The following is a 19,486-nucleotide window of genomic DNA, read 5'->3' on the forward strand; positions in this document are numbered from 1 at the left end:
TCTCAGCTCTCGACCTGGCCTCTTTTAAATACGTCTCCAGCCTGATGTAGGAATTTACGTTAAATTCAACCTTTTCCAACATAACATTAGTTGTATATTTTTTATATGTGTTGTATTTTATGTTGCTATTTAGTCACTAATGTATTAACAATTATTTGTTTGTATATTTATATATTTTTTTTTTATATTTATATTGTTTCTTGTAGAAGAAATACGATGTTGATGTCATACCCTTAATTTATTCCCCTATTTCAATATTTTTTGGTAATTTTATAATGTTTTAATATTAATCTGCTAAACTGTATGTAATGCTCTGTTTATGTCCGTTTTCTTACTTGATCTCGATTTTGTACCTAAACAAACAAAAATATTTTTATTTCGTAGGTAAATTGTATCATGTCTTTTTTTCTTTCAGCTCGTTCGGAAGGCAGATTTCCTTGCTCTTTTCAAAACAGAATAGTATTACAGATTCTAATTTTCAATTTAATTTTACAAATCATTTCAATTACAATATTTGCAAAGTGATGCTACAAAAAATACCATACGTCAATAATGTCCTATAATTGGGGTGTCACCGAAAAAGATATATCTGCGTTAGTTATGGAATTGTATTGGTGCTCACCCTGTTGGAGCAATAAATAAATAATCAAGAAACTAAAGCGTTGGAAGTGGTGAGGTGGCCGCTCCTGGACATCCGCAACCTTGATGTCAAGAGATGTGATGCCGGCCTTTAAGGTTTGCGTACGCTCTATGCTTGAAGGTCCCTATGTGTTATCTCTTCGGGAAAGCTGCAGACGGTAATTGATTCCACAAAGCGGCTGTGCGTTTAGGCAAGAAGTTTCTTGCCAAACACTCGGCTGTAAAAAGCCAGACGTCTGCATGTCGACGAATTTCTTAATGTCCGGTGGTGGAATTCAGCTGCTTTGGAAGAGAACCTACATCTCTACGCAATTTGTAACAATCAAAAAATATGTGCAGTCAATCTACTTTCATCCATAGAAGCTTTGTAGACAGGCTTAATCCCTCTTATGTAGTGACAGTGATTTCTTAATCTTTCAAATAAACTCCACTCTTACCACGCAAAACTCTTCTTCCTATCGCATTTATTCTACTTTTGGTCTTCTTCTGCCATAGCCAATGTTACTACCACCTACTTGTACGGTATTATTATTTTGTATACTTCGCATTGTTATTTTCTTCTTTACCTCTTTTACGAGTATGGAATTTCACTATAAATGAATATTGGCAGAAAATTGGTTAACAATTTTTATATTAAATAAATACAAGATCATCACCATATTTTGTTTTCAGCCACAGTGCTAAAATCTAAAACGATTGTTTAGCTTAGTTAAAACTATGTTTTAGGAATTCAGATATGAAATAAAATGAAATGAAATTTTATTTGAAAGAAACATTGTAGTTAAAATATTAACAGAATATTATAAAAAATCCAATGTGTTTCATCAATTGACATGCAAAATATGTTATAGAGTTATTGTCTTAGTACCAACACACTACTGTTATAATGAAACATGTCGGATAAATTCTTCATTAATATTAATAAAATTAAAATTTAAGGATATTATGATATATAAGATGTAAATAATTTTAACAGTTATAAGTAGTAATGCTAGGTAAGTCGTTTATGTAGATTATGAATAGAAGTGGACCCAGTATACTTCCCTCTGGTACTGGACCTTTCGTTTAAGTTCCGATCGAAAAACACCGACCGACGTTACAGGATTGTTTTTATCCATGCATAAACAAGCTTAAGTTATTGATTTTCCTAAATGTGCACTCCGATAATTCTTTTAGCAATAAATTTTAATAGAATTTATTTGTGGTAATAATATTCAAAGGCATACTAAGGATTTACCACGAAATTATTTTTTAAGCGTAAGGGTCACCTGCTGTTAAGTAATTACCGCCGCCCACATTCTCTTCTAACACCAGAGGAATCACAAGAGCGATGCCAACCTTTAAGGAAGATATTAAAATTAAAAGTAACAATGTTGCAGCAGTTTGATAGAATGCTTTTCTAAAGCTTAGTACCAAATTTGTCATTAATAGCAACATAACCAATTACTGACAGGAAAGTCGTGATGTCAAATCGCAAGATCGTGCAACAAAAAGTAGCCGGGGTTCACAAAATAATGTTTGTATTGGCGCCGGCGCATACAAAGGTATACACGCAGCGGGACGCCGGTCTCAATTATACCAATGCTCAAACTTATTCTATTTGTATGGTAATCCTCTCATTACTAAATACAAAAAGGGTGGAACGCACACCGATTTATGAGAGGACGAAAAAGTTGGATTATAATGAAAGGCTCGCTCTTTCGATTGCGTCGTTAGATTTTATTGAATTGCTTAAGTTTAATGAGTGTTGATTAGGGTTGACTTATGTATCTTTATTACAACTCTAGACTTTCTTGTCTTTGGAGTATTGCGGCTGTTAGCGTGCTAATTTTCAAGTGCTAATATTCACTTTGAGAGTCGAGCAAATTAATTATAAAGGTCTTTTTATTATCTGATTTTAAAAATTTTGTAATTTTGATCATTAAAGCTGCTGAATTGGAGTTCGATCACAAAACTCCAATGAATTCATTATTATTTGATATTTGATGATCCCTATAGCCCGTGGTTAGTGACCGTGCCTACTGAGCAAGAGGTCCCGGGTTCGAATTCCGGTAGGTGCAAACGTTAATACGATGAATATGCGAGATAATACTACGGTTATACGATTATAAAATGCGCGTCAAGGATGTTTATTTGTTTATCTACACTCATGCTTTAAATCCTCTATTAAAGATTCTGAAACAATTAGCTTATTACCAACATTAAAACACCCAATGTCGTAATAACCATTCCACCATCCAAACGAGTGTTGCAGTGTTGTACTGAATTTCATAACAACACTCCTTGGTTTTTTTTTCGATCCCTTCATGCGCAAAGAGTATCAACAAAAAGCCACATTCTTATTGCTCGATGCGTGGTATCTGTATGAATTTCAAAAAAAGAACATTTTCGTTTACGCGCGTTCCACACTACCAGAACCTGGCGCGCCGTAAAAAAAAGTAGGTTATGCGAAACCCCGCCATTTTTCTTGAAAAAATTAGCGATTGAAGTTTTGACAGCACACCGCCTGATATAAAGGATTCATATTCTGGGTGTAGATAAAGTCTTGTATGCAACTGTTGATAATTAGGTACTCATGTGACACCCACATTCGTGTTTTAATACCTAATTATTACACAACAGTTGCATAAATAACTAATTTATGTATGTTTAAGGAAGTATATTGTATTAAATATATCGTTGTTTCTCACCCATAGTACAGGCTATGCCTAGTTTGGGGCATGATAATTTGTGTAAGAGTGTGTCAATATTATTATTATTATCAATTATTTTATATTCAACTAGTATATGACCCGGCAAACGTTGTTTTGCCATATATATGAAGTATCTCTTTGTATGAATTGTTATATGTAATGAAATGTCATTGACTGAATTATTCGTATTGGCAACAAATTTGTATTTCTCTGTCAAAAAACATAACTTCCGAATAAGGAATTACCCTATTATATATCAAAACCATCTCCAAAACACGCTGCATAATATGGTTTAAGTATTATTTACATTGGTTCAATAGTTTTCTTAGTATAACCGAAGGAAAAACACGGCTCTCCTATCTGGGTATGAGTTGCAAAATGGATTTAAATTGTATACTAATTTTCAGCTAAGAATTTTTATGAGCTATTTCCGACGGCTCTTTTTAATAATACACCATTTATGAGTTTTTTTTTAATGTTAGTTTCCTAATGTAATATCAATACTTTATGTTTTATTATAAAAATTTTGCGTTCTTCACAAAAAAAAAGTGTGTGTGTACTTATGTATGCACGCAAGAAGTTATACTTCTTTGGCCTAATGAAGCAAAAATCATTAAATTGATTTATTCCTCGTGCTATTCTACGTTTTTAGAAAGAACAATTTTGTAATCTTGCAAAGATGGCTTCGACACTTAATTATTAAATAATGAATACGGCTGAATGGGCTTGAACCCTTTGCCTTTTTTTATTTTTATGGAATGGAGGACAAACGAGCGTACGGGTCACCTGGTGTTAAGTGATCACCACCGCCTACATTCACTTGCAACACCAGAGGAATCACAAGAGCGTTGTCGGCCTTTAAGGAAGGTGTACGCGCTTTTTTTGAAGGTACCCACGTCGTATCGTCCCGGAAACACCGTACAAGGAAGCTCATTCTACAGCTTTGTAGTACGTGGAAAAAAGCTCCTTAAAAACCGCACTGTGGAGGACCGCCACACATCCAGATGGTGGGGATGATATCCTAACTTGCCTGTCCTAATAATGGACGACGAAACCAAAAAAAATTAACGATTGACGCAATCATCAGAAAATTTTAGGAACCAACTTCAACCTGTTACTTTTGTGTTACAGTGATGCGCGCGCATCTTAAAATTTCACTCTCATCATTTATTCATAACGCGCTTAAAGAAGTATAACTTAAATAAGTTTATGTCTAAATAGCCCCTGAAATCAAACTGGCTAAGTCATCATTCATTTAATAAGAGAACCCGTTATAGAATCTGTTTATCTACTGTTTGATGAACAGATTGAAGCCAGAACGGCTATTGTAATATTAAATAGATTATGAAAATATACCGCTTTGTAAGTGATACTCGGGCTTAAGATTTTAGAGATCGATATGTAATGGTTATTTACATAATATAACACCAGAATATCATTGAAGTGAAAACTTCTTTGGGTGCGCCAAGCACTTTATTTGAGAGCATTGAATGAGACTGACCTGTGACGCTCAGGTATGTAACGCTCGTCTGGGTAAAGTCGGCTCGAGTCAAATAAGGGAGCGATCACTCAAACAACATTTTGCAGAGTAATAATTTCTTTATATTATTTGTATAATTCTATATATATTAAAATGTTACTCACCAGAATTTACCCCCCGACCGCGCGGCATACTAAGGAGTTAAACGCGTGCTTCACCGAAGAATCGGCTAAACAGTGAACATTTTAGATACATCATACATGTCTCGTCTCTACACAAGCCATCCTCAGGAGTTGTTAACTCGCCGAAAGCTGGAACGATTGTCAAGTACTCTCGCAAATACTGAGGAATCAAGTAGTTGCCGATCCTTATATTGGCCTATTCTTTAGAATTGTTACAGAATAGACTAGCTAGTGAAATTACTGGGCAAATGAGACTTAACATCTTATATCTCAAGGTGACGTGCGTAATTATAGGTCTCATCGAGAATTTTTGTTTTTTTCAAGAATCTTGAGCGGCATTGCGTTATTATGGACAGGGCGTATCAATTATCATCAGCTGAACATACTACTCGTGTCATCCCTTAATATCATATTAAAAAAAATTCAAAAATTTAATTTCTTATTAAGTATGAGTATTTTTTCTACGGAACCATTTTAAATTTAAGTTCCAACTTTTCGGTCATTCCGTATACCAGTTATCCGCAAGTCATTCCAGTTCAATCAGCTCTGAAACAGTCAATGCTTTGTTTCAAAGGACACCGCCAACCGCAGCCCAGAACGCTGTTAGCGATGGCGGACTCATTGTACTTCTAAATTAAATATTGGTAATTACTGGCCGTCTATTAGCTTCTCTATCAAGAGCTTCTTAACCCCGTTTTGGTCAAGCAATATTTCGGATAGGTTTAAAATCCTATTCTACCACAACGAGACATTTTTAGTTGGTTCTTCTTCGTCGGATTACTCTTGACAGAGCAGTCGTGGTCACGTCGAACGACGAACGATTCTACGCCAGTTATCCCTGGCTGTTGCTTCCCTGGCACATGTGTTGAGGGGAGTATTGGTTAGGGCTTTGATCTGGTCTGTCCAGCGCATAGGGGAGCGTCCTCTTGACCTACTGCCGTTGACCCTTCCCTGAACAACAAGTCTCTCTATGGCATGCTCTCCACGTCGCGTGATATGTCTGAAGTATCTGAGGATACGGGCTCTGACTATAGATGAAAGCCTTTCTTTCTTTAGTTGGTAAGTATATAATATATCGAATAACATATCGCTATATGCATCATAAATTTATACGAATCTTTAGTTAAAACTCATAAAAAACATAACATATATTTCGTGTTAAGAATCATGACAGATTATAACCATATAATACCGGATCATTGCGAAACTGTAGTGGCGGGTTGCAGGGCTCATAGCTCGAAGGACAAATACTAATCAGGTAGTAAGTCCTCGTGGTGCGACGGCGGACTGGATAACGCGGTATTGCTATCAATAGCGAAGAGACGGAGAAGAAGAACCCCAGAATAGGTTGGATGAGAGCAGCGCAAGACCGATTGTTGTGGAGATCTTTGGAGGCCTTTTTCCAGCAGTGGCCGTCTTTCAGCTGAAGTGAACCTTTATATTATATAATTATGTAATAACTCAAAAAGCAAGTTGATGAATACTTTTTTTTGTAAATGATAAAAATATAAAATTTTTGAATTTTTCACATAAATTTTGAGATTGTGTTATAAAAGTGTAAATGCAAAAGTTGTAGATCTTTTTATTACCTACAACTTTGCGAATTGGCTTTCTTCCATAGGACTTGTAGTTTTGCCGGAAATCGAGATAAACCGTTTTCTACCCTTAAACACCCCTTTTTTCGTTACACTCTCTTCATTTTCCAATGGGAAACCGATTCATCTTACTATTATTTTTTTTGTTTTTAAAGATATCGTCCCTGGTTTAGAAGCAACGTCGATGAGTTCATGACTGAGGACCGCGACTTTGAAAACGTAGTGTCCCAGACTACAACTGGCTATTAATGATCCAACTTAAAGCTGATAATGATTACAGATTTTAAATACTCATGTAACAACGAAAATGTAAACGAAATTAGAATTGTGGACTACTATTTTTACCTTGAAGGGTACATATTATAGTTTCACGGCATTCCTTCTGTGTTCGTGTGGGATTTGTGTCTTATTTTTGCTATAAGTAGCATAAAAGGCATAAAAGGCATTTATTTTCTCAAAAATTGATTCCGTTAGAATTCTTTTTGATGTCATTTCTAATAACTACTAGATACTACTACCGCTTCGGAAACAAATGGCGCTCTGAGAGAGAAGAAGCGGCGCAAGAAACTCTCCCAGCATTCAAAGAATCTAATGTGAATATGAAGTAAATGATTCGAACGTTAGCAACGAAACGTTCAAATTATTATAGTATAATAAATACTTATAATTAGTAAGTAGTATGACTGTGACATGCCTCTTGATATATACTTGATATAAGTTGAGATTTTCATGATAACAATTAGTCACTTCGCTTTCATAAAGACAATGAAGGTATACCCGGTGAGGAATATTCGTAACATCACTTTCCGCCAACTCACTGTGAACACGCCCTCTAATTTAATTTACATAGCTCTCAGTACTGGTACAGTCGAGTGGAGATGTAAGTAGCGATATTTTATAAATTAAAACCATCTAGGTATTTTAATTAATAAAAAGTGTTTACTTACACCACACGAGAAAGAGAAATATATCAAGGTAATGCAGTATTACAAATAAGAAAAAAAAATTGTTCTATATTAAAACATAATGAACGTTAAATAGTCTAGCGCGACATATAAGTACAAACAAAATAAAGTGCTCAGCGCATTTCAAGAACTTTTTGTTTCATTAACACAATCATATTTATGTGTGTTGGAAAGGGGCTTGAATATGTGTAGGCACCTAAAGTACAAGAACATGTGTAAGGGGTTGATAGATAGAGTGGAATACCGTAGGCTTAACTTTGCCTATATAAAATGTTTACTTAACATGGTAATAAATAAATAAAAAGCCTTTTATTTCTTGGCAGTTAGAATTAAGATTACATTATATTACAATTAAACTAAATAAATAAAATTTCAAAAAACTGAATTTTACCCTTTTATAATTATTATATATAAGTATTTAGTATTTCAATGCAATATGTTAGTGAACCCCTCTTCAGGTGAAGGCCTCCTCCCTATAACTAAATGAATCAATTATGTTACATATATCGAAATGAATAGCAAACAAAATTAAATATTTTACTAATACATAAATTAAAATATCCTTCTGAAAAAATCTTTAATTATTAATTATATAACTTTTGTCACTGATATTACCTCATGAAAATTAATGAGTAAGATGATTTGCGAAACAAGGAGCTTGTATGGTCATATTAAATTTTGTAATAACACTAACAGGCTGCCGACTCAAGCCTTATTTGACTCAACTAATCGATTGTCAGTTACTAAATAGGCGATTTTATAAAAGATTATTAATCAACTAAGTAAATAAATAACAAACGATAAAAAGGAGGCTGTACATTCACTCAGTAAAGTAATAACATATTAATTATAATCATTTGAGCAATCACGTTATTTGAATATTATGTGAATTGTATTCGCTTATAAAGCGAAGTATACATAATTTCTTGGTAAGAAAAATATTTTTATGCCACTTGATAGCTGATTGAAATATCTTGATTAATTTAAAAAAAAAGTAATTCATGTCATAACGAAATTTTATTAGTAACAACTTGGAAGTGTACGTTTAAAATTAATATACCTATAAGAAATATTTTAGTCAATTTAATTAGTAGGTATTTTTTTGTTTGGAGAGCAAACGAACGGATTGCGGTTGCGGGTTAACTCATGATAAGTGATAACTGCCATCCAAGATCTCTTTTAGCTTCAGAGAAATAGGACTAAAAAAATTATAACTAAAAATAGGAATAGAGGACTATTTCTCTGTTCCTCTGAACAAGAGGAGTGCTAAGTCACAATGTATGAGTCAAATGCCTGCCCCCGCCTGACCGCCACCTCCGCAGCTGGTAGCTGTTAACTATTAAGATGAGTTAATATTACTAGCTAAGTATAATAACTCAACTGCCGAATAGATTTTTTTTTAAATCAATGTATATTAAGCACGCAAATTTTTATAAAGCGTTTAAACGCCAAAAGCGGAATAATTGACTAAGCACTAGGGATAGCAGCAGAAAAATGTGTTTAAAAGAGGTTGAATTCAGCGGCAGATGTCAGGTGAAACAGCTCTTCGGAACACTCCTATGATAAATACGGTAAAAGACACTGTAAAAGTAATACGTTACCCTTTTTTTTTACAAATTTTCTGCTGCTCTCCCACAATATGCGCGTCAGTTTCATGTATTGCTATTTCATTTGGATAAACATTTATTGGAAACTTAATCAAATCATGATAAATCTCTTAAAACAATATAAGTAAAAAGCTCCTACATACGCAACCTGCATTTATTAGTACAAAACTAATACCATACAGCTAATATTATTCTTTCTCATTCAGCTTAGATTATCGGAGATGTTGCAAAAAGCAAGATCCTGGGAATAGCAAGTAAAGACGTCCTATAAACCAGAGACAAGGCAAAACATAACCTAACTAAATTCCTAAATGATATTTATATCGCTACCGGCCGCTCCAAACTTGATCCAAATTGAGTTATCTCAAAATCTTCATTAACTTTTTGCTCCACAAAGGGTTGATCCAGCCTCGTCATTCCGTTTGTGAGCTTTTTACTCACGATATATAATGATTCTTGAATAATTAATGTTCACGAGGAACCGCTCCTTTGTACCTTTTGTATTATAAATATTAATATTTTGGTTTGTGTTGATCGCTTTCGACTGTACTTTTTATGTGAAATATGATTGAATTAAATCGATTTGTGGATTATAAATCAAACATTAATATTATTTGTGGCAAAAATATTGGAAGCTGCTACAGTCCGAGGCTGTTTATCATTTTTCTGAATTTGACAATTTTTTTTTATAAACTTTATCGTCTAAGATCGATGGTGAGTTTTCATTTCACCTGAATATACATTTTATGCGGATCCTGTTACTTATGTCTGACAGAAGTTAGTACAAGTAACTTCTTATATCAAGTATATAAGTCTATTATGGTTATGATATAAGAAATCAATTTCTGCTATCTCATCTGGTCAATATATAGCAAATGAATCTTCGTGTGTTTGCCCTTTCCTGGCAAAACGCCTCCCTCATATTATATTTCCATTATTTTCGATCTCTGGCCAATCTAGTCCAGGTGGAAAATTGAGTGGACAATCTTCTCAATGTTTTTTTCATTATTCACCACTTCATTAACATATCTGATTCTAATCCATTCCACCATGTTAGTCTTCAGTGAGTGACTCTTGCACTCGGCTTGCGGGCTCGTGAAACTTATTCAACTCACGACCGTATTCAATCCATCTGTAGTCTACTTTAGAGCTTTGCTTTAAAAAAAATTGATGGTGCTAGTGCGTTACAAACACACGATGTTCGGGGCGTAAATTCGTAATTGCTGAAATTGCTGAGTTCTTTAAACTTACAATAATTACTGTACCGCATTACATTAATAATTTCTGTGTACGAAAACCATAACGACACTACATTTGACCAAAAAGGATGTAAATATACTTAATAAGAAGCGGGACTGCCTAAGTAAATATTTAAATACAGCTGAGTATGAAACGTGCAGTGAAATTTTTACATAACTTTGACATATTAATTACAATATGACGACGAAGTATACTCCGGCTAAGTTTGAAAGCACACAGTTACTTAAAACGTAGTGGATTTCAGCTATGTCCGTTTTTTACAATATTAAAGCCGTCATCTGTCGATCTATTTATCACTGCACGTTTCATATAATCGCTTTTTTCTTTTTTTAAGTTTTAGTTTGGTTTAGTTTTTTTTTTAGTTTCGCAAGGCTGCATTTTAGTGTTGCGTATCAGTAGTTGAAATCTTCGTCTCGTCGCTAACAAAAATTTGTCTCATTTAAAGGGATTTCATAACAATTTCGTATTCAGGCATTTAATTCACAATTTCCATTAGTTTATACTAACTGTCAAATGAAAATATTTCGTAACGGAATGATCTCGTTACAATAGTAATTGCGATCGCACGCGCCCGCGACCACAATCGTTGTAAATTGGTGCTAACTGCTAACAACTATCGACTAGATACTCGAACCAAAACATGTTTGTTTTGTTCCGTGATTATCTGTGGTATTGTGGTATCGGACAATTGGACGAAAATTACTCGAATCTAGTTACCAATTGAGATTGTTTGAACTATCTTTGTATTGAACAAACAGAACGCACAGCATCAGTTACATTTTAAGGTTATTGCCGCGTATCTTTATCCGAATAAATTTATCTAGTTTAAGCTGTACAATTTTGCGCAAATAATTTGATCTACTTACTGTGCGTGAATTTGCTCAAAAAAAGTTGTTTTGTTAATTGAAATTATGCCTTTTTTGCCTTGCTTATAATGTGTGTTTTTGCACAAAATATATTAGGGTTGGCAAAAAGTATGTACAGATAAAATTTGGTTACTTAACGTGTGCTATTTTGAACGAACAAAATTTTGAATTGTCATACAAGTTGTTTCATGATTAATTTTTTTTTATAAGATCTTATATATATATATATATCAATTATGCAACTTTAATCCAATTTATTATGAAGTAGTATCTCATTCTCAAGACAAACATTTGTTACAGTACGTTCGTTGACGGGTATAAATGTATTTCTTTAATATTAACAACAAGTCTCGTGTGTTCGACGCTACCTACTATCTATTTGCATTTAATAATATTTCGTTGCCACAATTTACGTCTACTAAAACTTTAAAACTACTTTAGATATTGTACAAACGTAAATCAAATACACTTTAATACGTTATCGACAGAGAGTCTAGACGCCATTTATATCGTCTGACAAGACGTTCCAATTTCAAACGAATTCAAATCGTGTTCCTTCTGAATGTCATTTGTTTGCCGATTTCGGCACGTGCCCGCTAATGGAAAGCGGATTCCTTTAGAAAAAAGTATGCAGTGACAGTTAAAAGCAACCCATTTGAATTTAGGCTATGTGTTAGTTACAATAAAGAAGCAATTTGTTTGGTTTGTTAAACAATTAAGACCTTTTAAAATAATATCGTGGTTACGTTATCAGTAAACTGTATTTGCTTGGAGATTTCGATTCGCTCTGAACCTTTTATCGAGTTCTCAAAGAGCTCGAGCGCATTGTATTAATACATAATAATGTTTTGAGTGTTTCTCGATTAATGACGAATGATTTGACAGCGATATTTTATGAGAGTATTTAATATTTATTATATTCAGCGAACTGCAATTAACGAATAGCGGAATATTCACACAATTCATGGAAATTGAATTTTGGGAATAAATAAATATTTTATAGAAAGTGTCAATTCAAACGACAAACAGTATTTTTGAAGTGAAAACTTCAACTACTTTTCTTGGGATGGTTATACAATGTTAATCTCGCGTCAGGACACGTGACCTGATCGAAAATTCGTAAGACAGCCGTTGAAATTATGGATGAAAGTTGATTTTTCTGAAAGACAAACTTTTTAATGTAAAATAATTGTTCAAATGATAATAATTTTAAAATTTCAATAAAATTTCTAAAATAATTGTAATAGTTCAAAAGTGTTAAATTTTTTATATTATATAAATTGTCGTTTTTGTGTGTACGATAGCGAAATAAATGAATATTGTATTTAACCACATAATTACTTTTATATTAATAAAAAAAAATAAAATAATAAAAGCACACCGTTAATGTTAAAGTTTTCACTTCTCACTCCCGGAGTGCAAACAGTATTTTTTATAAATATTGTTAATACCCTCACTTTGGATATATAACTCTGCTAGTTTTTGGTTCAAATGCTCAAAGCAAACTCATCCTAAGACCGCTTCAAAAACAAAAACAAATGAAGCTGAACAAATCATCGAAACGAGGTCGTAAAACTGGACGTAAACTAAATGGAAATTAATTAAAAATACACAGGAAATATTATTCGGAATAATCATAATCGTTACCGCTTCCCATCGGCGGGCCATATGTTATCATTAGCACTAACAAGATGTTTATGATCCATCAGTTCTTCGAATATTATCTATGTTTACATAATTACCTGTGTTGTTTATAGATTTAGGGTCAGACAGAAAGCCTTGCGTCTAGTTTTAGAAGAGTTGATGCACACATATGAGAAAAATTAATTAATGAGTTTTTTTTTCTTAGACAAAAAAGGAACCAGTGGGAGGCTTCTTTGCACAGGATACCGGCTAGATTATAGGTACCCTATTTCTGCCGTGAAACAGTAATGTGTAAACATTGCAACGTTTCTGTCTGAAGGGCGCCGTAGCTAGTGAAATTACTGGGCAAATGAGACTTAACATCTCATGTCTCAAGGAGCGCAATTGTAGGGCCGCTCAGAATTTTTGGGTTTTTCAAGAATCCTGAGTGGCACTGCATTGTAATGGGTAGGGCGTATCAATTACCATCAGCTGAACGTCCTGCTCGTCCGTCCCTTATTTTCGTAAAAAAAGAAATACCAGGTAGTAGCGACGGTACCCCTGGTAGCGACGCTGCCAATATTCTGTTGTAATACCAGAGGAATCTTAGGTAAATAATGACAATTTTTTGAAGGAGCTCATGTCAGATCGACCTGAAAACACCGCATACTGTACGTGGATGAAAATTCCATGAAAACCGCACTGTATAATTTATCTCGACGTTTTGTGACCTTTTCAGAGCACGTTTCAGGGGGACTGCGGTTGACGGGAGACAAGATAGTATTTGTCTTAGTAGTCGTGTGAAGTTTAACGCCATTTATTGCCTCGAAGGTGGTAATTGTTGTAGAGATAGTTAGTACACATAGTTTTTGGCAAAATTTACTGAAACTGTCCTCTTCCTTCTTGGTATGTGTAGTTTTGAGTTTTAATTTTGAGATTATTGAATTCCAGGTGTTAGATAATTTCTTCTGCTTCTTCGTCTTTTAAATTATTATCATTTAATTATGAATATCCTCAATCTTTGTATGCGTATCAAAATAATATTTATTTTACCAATTTTGTTTTACCGAATCATTATATCTAATAAATACCTTAAACCGGTTATTCATCTAAATTATGACAGTCAACAATTAAGTTTAATTTTCTATAAATGTAAATTAAGTCGGCACGGTCGTTTTACTAATCAATATATAATAAATCATTATACATAGTATCATAATATATGAATATTTTAATCTATACAAATATATTAAAGAGGTAACTTTGTGAAGATAAATATTTTGAAAAATTATAGAAAGCCATATTATTTGTGAGTTAGAAAAAAAATAAAAGACCTTTTCGTGTCAGTCGGATTTGCAAAGTAAGTCAGAGAAAAAACGAACGAAAAAGTTTTTACGAATGCAGTGTTCAATAGCAACTAATATGGTTACAATGGTAAATTCGGTCGAAGCCGCGGGTAAGAGCTAGTAGATGAAAATAATTAAGTCATATATAACTTTACAATACAGTTGTTAAGCACGACGTACTTTGAGAGGCCAGAAATATGACAAGGAAATTAAATATTTCGCATAGGCTTTTCATAGGCATATCTTTCTTTTACAAGCTCGACCATTGCTTTTTTAGTAATTTTAAAATAAGTCAACGAATTCAATCTTCGACAGTAGCAAATTTCGCTGAATTTTACTAATTTTTCAAATGTTTATACTTAATTTTCAGAATTGATTTTTTGCTATCTTTCCATTTACCAATGTAGGTATATATGTTCCTATGTTGAAATAAACACATTAAATACTAGGTATGATTTGTTTTTTTACTATTTCCAATAACTGTATTGAAAAACGTCGTGTGATACCTACAGCGGTGCGTAGTAGGCTATATATAACAAACTTGCAGGCAGTTTCTTTCATCTCACGAGTTTCTTACCGTAGCTTTTTGTGATTACTGTCCACCCTTGTTATATCACAATGTACTATTACAACTAATTGTTATTGCATGAATTACCATTATAAAATATAATGAGTTTTTAACATAATTGGATCATTTTAGAATTATAGTATAGTTTCAGTTCGTTATCTAGCATTTCAGTCATAAAGTCAGATCACCCCAAGTAAAACATGGTCACTTATAGATATAATCATATCTCATATCTTAATATATATAAATTACGTGACACATTGTTTGTCCGCGATGGACTCCTAAACTAATGAACGGATTTTAATGGGGATTACTTCAGGGAGTGCAGTTTGATCCAACTTGAGTGATAAGATTGTTTTTATTTCGATTTTGGACCCATAATTGTTTTTATTTCCAATATTTGTTTTGTATGGACATATTTTCTATGAGAGAATTTATTAACGCACAATTTGACAGTTCTGCTGTGAAACAATTTAATTATAGTTGACAACAGGGAGCAATGACGTTCTATTCATAATATAGAAATCATACTTTATTTATTACTAGCAGACCCAGCAAACGTTGTATTTCCATATAAAGTAATAAGAAAAAAAATAATTATTTAATTTTTTAGGGTGTAAAAAATAGATGACGACCGATTCTCAGACCTACCAAATGTTAAATCGAACATAAAATATATCGTACTACAATGATTATTATATTCGATTGTTATCGGTTGCAACATTGCATTTTAAACCATTCTTTCAATTTGAATTCTGAACGTCGCGACGGGGGACACATCAAAGGAAAAACAAAATTGTTGTTTTTATTTAATTCCGAGCATTTTTATATTTATTCAATTCGTTTTAAACCTTCTCTGGACTTCCACAAAAAATTCAAGACCAAAATTAGCCAAATCGGTTCAGCCGTTCTTGAGTTTTAGCGAGACTAACGAACAGCAATTCATTTTTATATATATAGATGTACAGAACAACGTCTGTCGGGTTAGTTAGTATAAATATATAAATAACCCGCGAGTCGCGACAATGCTCCGTGTAGATTTCGACGTAAATATTGTTTTTGTATTTTGTAAATCGATGAATATTATGGGGTTCATACCACAATACATAAAGAAAAACTGCATTAAACCAAACCAAATAAAGAATCCAAGGACTGTTAATTTAAGACTGACCTTGGTTAGTCAAAGTTAGAGTCAAACTCAAAATCGCTTTTGAATCGTCATTATAAATATTTCATTTCAATTATTGAATCTACCATATGTTCGGAAGATGAAGAGCTCGTGAGATGAATGAACAAGAACCTCAACAACAAATTTCTTTAAAATATATTTCACAAAAATCTTTTAATTCCTCCGCTGGCTTCACAAGATCACTTGCATGCTAAATTTTAAATGTTGCCTGAAAATTTTCGTAAAAATTTGTTCAACTGTGTTGCAACAATTTCTGCAACTTGTTTTGGAGTACATAATAAATGTACAGAGATATGTATATTGTAACATAGATGGATAGATATAGGTATAAATGTATTAAGATATTTAGGATATCATCCCCACCATCTGGATGTGTGGCGGTCCTCCGCAGTGCGGTTTTCAAGGAGCTTTCTTCCACGTACTACAAAGCTGTGGAATCCTTGTGCGGTGTTTCCGGGACGATACGACATGGGTACCTTCAAAAAAAGCGCGTACACTTTCCTTAAAGGCCGGCAACGCTCTTGTGATTCCTCTGGTGTTGCAAGAGAATGTGGGCGGCGGTGATCACTTAACACCAGGTGACCCGTACGTTCGTTTGTCCTCCTATTCCATAAAAAAAAAATAAGATCATTAGCACAGTACCGCCCAGACCCATATAAATTATATCTAAGCGATGGAGTAATAAACATCACATGAATTGATTATGTACAGTCTATTAAAAGTATCATAAAATTGTTTGTTAATATTATTTTAATGGAAACATCCAACGATCGCCAACAAAACGTCTTCATACCTTCGTTTAATTTACGATTGGCCATAAAGTGGTGTACCTAAATATTGGTGAATATACACTCGGACTCAATCTGTGCGTGGATGTACTAAAGTATGTGAACAGGTTTAGTGATGTGCTCACGTTGTTACATTTTAACGTTTTACGATGCCAACTAACTATACCTAAAAAAATTAAAAAAACTTGATAATGTATTATATTTTTATAAGGCGAGCAATACGTCCAGCTGATAGTAAATTGTCTGGCCTCCACGACCTCCGCCCGGCTTTGCTGGAAAAAAATTCCAGCTACAAGCATTGAGGAGGTTGTTTGTCGGTAGTGGTTGTCGCGCCCGATTTATAGGCCCTGTATTTTTCTCCTCTCGAAAAAAAAATTTGATAGTAATGATACCTATTCCAAACGGCATCACATTTGCGTTCGTCACTTGAGACATGCTAGGTCTTATCAGTGCAGTTTTTTTTACATTGATTGTTATGCAAGGAATGCTAAGGCTATAATTTTATAAGTCTTAGCAGTCTTCGAAAATCAAATCATATTCTTCTACGTAGTCGACTAGTTACCGCAGAAAAAAATATATTAATAAATAAATAGTACTTCAAAATCTTTAAAATAAAGCCGAATACTAAAATAGAACAGTAAAATTATATTTAGCATAGAAAGTATAGAAAAAGTCTATTCTGTATGCTGGTACTGCCGGTAAATGAAAAGCAATTTATTAGGTAGGCATAAAAGGCATTTACTTTCTAAAACTTCTTTCCTTGAGAATTATTTTTGATGTCACGTCTAACACTACCATCGCTTCGAAAACAAATGGCGCTCTGAGAGAGAAGAAGTGGTGCAAGAAACTCTCCCAGCATTCGTTTTTTGCGCTCTTTTTAATAAAAATACAATATTTTACTATAATACGGTAATACTGCTTCTATGATCGTATTAAAAAAGAAAAGCTAGGACTATCCTAAAAATGCTTTTGAAATTAAAACAAAAAAAAAATCCGATTAAACAAACTTAATAGAATTCTGTTCTAGTATAACTTAGACTATGTTTTTCTTATGTTTTAAGTATTGGTATAATACATCATAATTTCATAATCACATAAAATTATCGATTTCTTATTTTCAAGTAAGAACAACACTCGAAAATGATCGAAACTTATAAAATATTGCGAATTGAACAAAAGACGTAATGTAATTTTTGTCAAATAAATTTTGATATTTTGGGTGCTTATTTAAAATTTTAAAACGTAAATGTATTTGTCGTCTCCATTTTGTGATATGGTGCATAAAATTGATTTTGGAGGTATTGAATTTGTTAAAAAAAAACGACCGCTGTGTTACTTGCGCCCGTTCTTCTCAGATCTGAGGCATACTTTTTCGAATGGGTAGTTTTTAATTTCAATAAGTGATATTATATCCTATTTTGAATAGAAATATTTGTATTTGATGGAAGATAGGGGTGTGTATAGCAACCAAAGTTCGCCCCTACTAACACTTCCACTTCCTTACTGGAAATAATAATAAGCTGAAAATAATAGATCGACTATCATAGTAATTAAAAGACCCTCCAGCTTAAGCCTAGTGGCTCACAGAAATGGTGACTTTTTTATGGAATAGGTGGAAAAACCAGCGTACGGGTCACCTGTGTTAAGTGATCACCGCCGCCGACGTCCTCTTGCCTTTAAGGAAGGTAGACGCGCTTTTTTGAAGGTACCCATGTCGTATCGTCCCGTAAACACCGCACAAGGAAACTCATTCATCAGCTTTGTAATACGTTGAAGAAAGCTCCTTGAAAACCTCACTGTGGAGGACCGCCACACATCCAAGTGGTGAGGATGATCCTCATTTGTGGCGTGTCATGCGACTTCTTGAAGTCATCCAATTTGAAAGGAAATGTGGAAGACAACAGAGCAGACGAGGTAATAAAAAATCTGAAGATCACGATTCCTGTCTATATTTAGCACCACCCATACTGGCGATCAACTGTTTTAATATAATCAGTTTTAGTTAGACTGTTCGTATGTCTGGCAAATACCTCTGTCAGAGGATAATTTTGGCTATACAGAGAGGTAACGTTCCCAGCTTCATGGGCACCTTACCTGCCGACCGTGATCTTCGCGACGTATTCTATTTGTCATTGATTCATTTTAGTAGATTATTTAAGTTCTGGTCAAGATCGCCGGATAGGTTGGATGAGGGCAGCGCAGGACCAATCATCGTGGAGATCTTTGAGGGAGTCCTTTGTCCAACAGGAGTTGTGTGGCTGATGATGATATAAGTTCTATTATATTATTTTTATAGGAAGAGTATTATTAAATATAAAATCATTTGTAAATTATCTGAATATATATTTCTTAGTTAGATCTAATCTTCGTAAATGATAAAATATTTCCTCATACATCGATATCGGTTACAATCAAATCTATTACAATTAGTGTTGTTTGTACAAAGATAAGAAATGGTCAATGCAAAAAATGTTTTAATAATTTTTAAATTGTCTGTGAATGAATGATATCTTTAGTTTTAATTATCTTTGTTTTATTTAATTTTTCCTCAAAATAACGCCTATTTCAATTTTTGAAGTGAAATTTCTTTAGCGGCGTTGAGCACTTTTCTTGGGATGGGTATAAAATGTTAAACTCGCGTCAGGACACGTGACCTGATCGAAAATTCGTAAGACAGTGGTTGAA

The sequence above is a fragment of the Leptidea sinapis genome, chromosome 4, assembly GCF_905404315.1.
Source record: "Leptidea sinapis chromosome 4, ilLepSina1.1, whole genome shotgun sequence".
Classification (NCBI taxonomy): Eukaryota; Metazoa; Arthropoda; class Insecta; order Lepidoptera; family Pieridae; genus Leptidea; species Leptidea sinapis.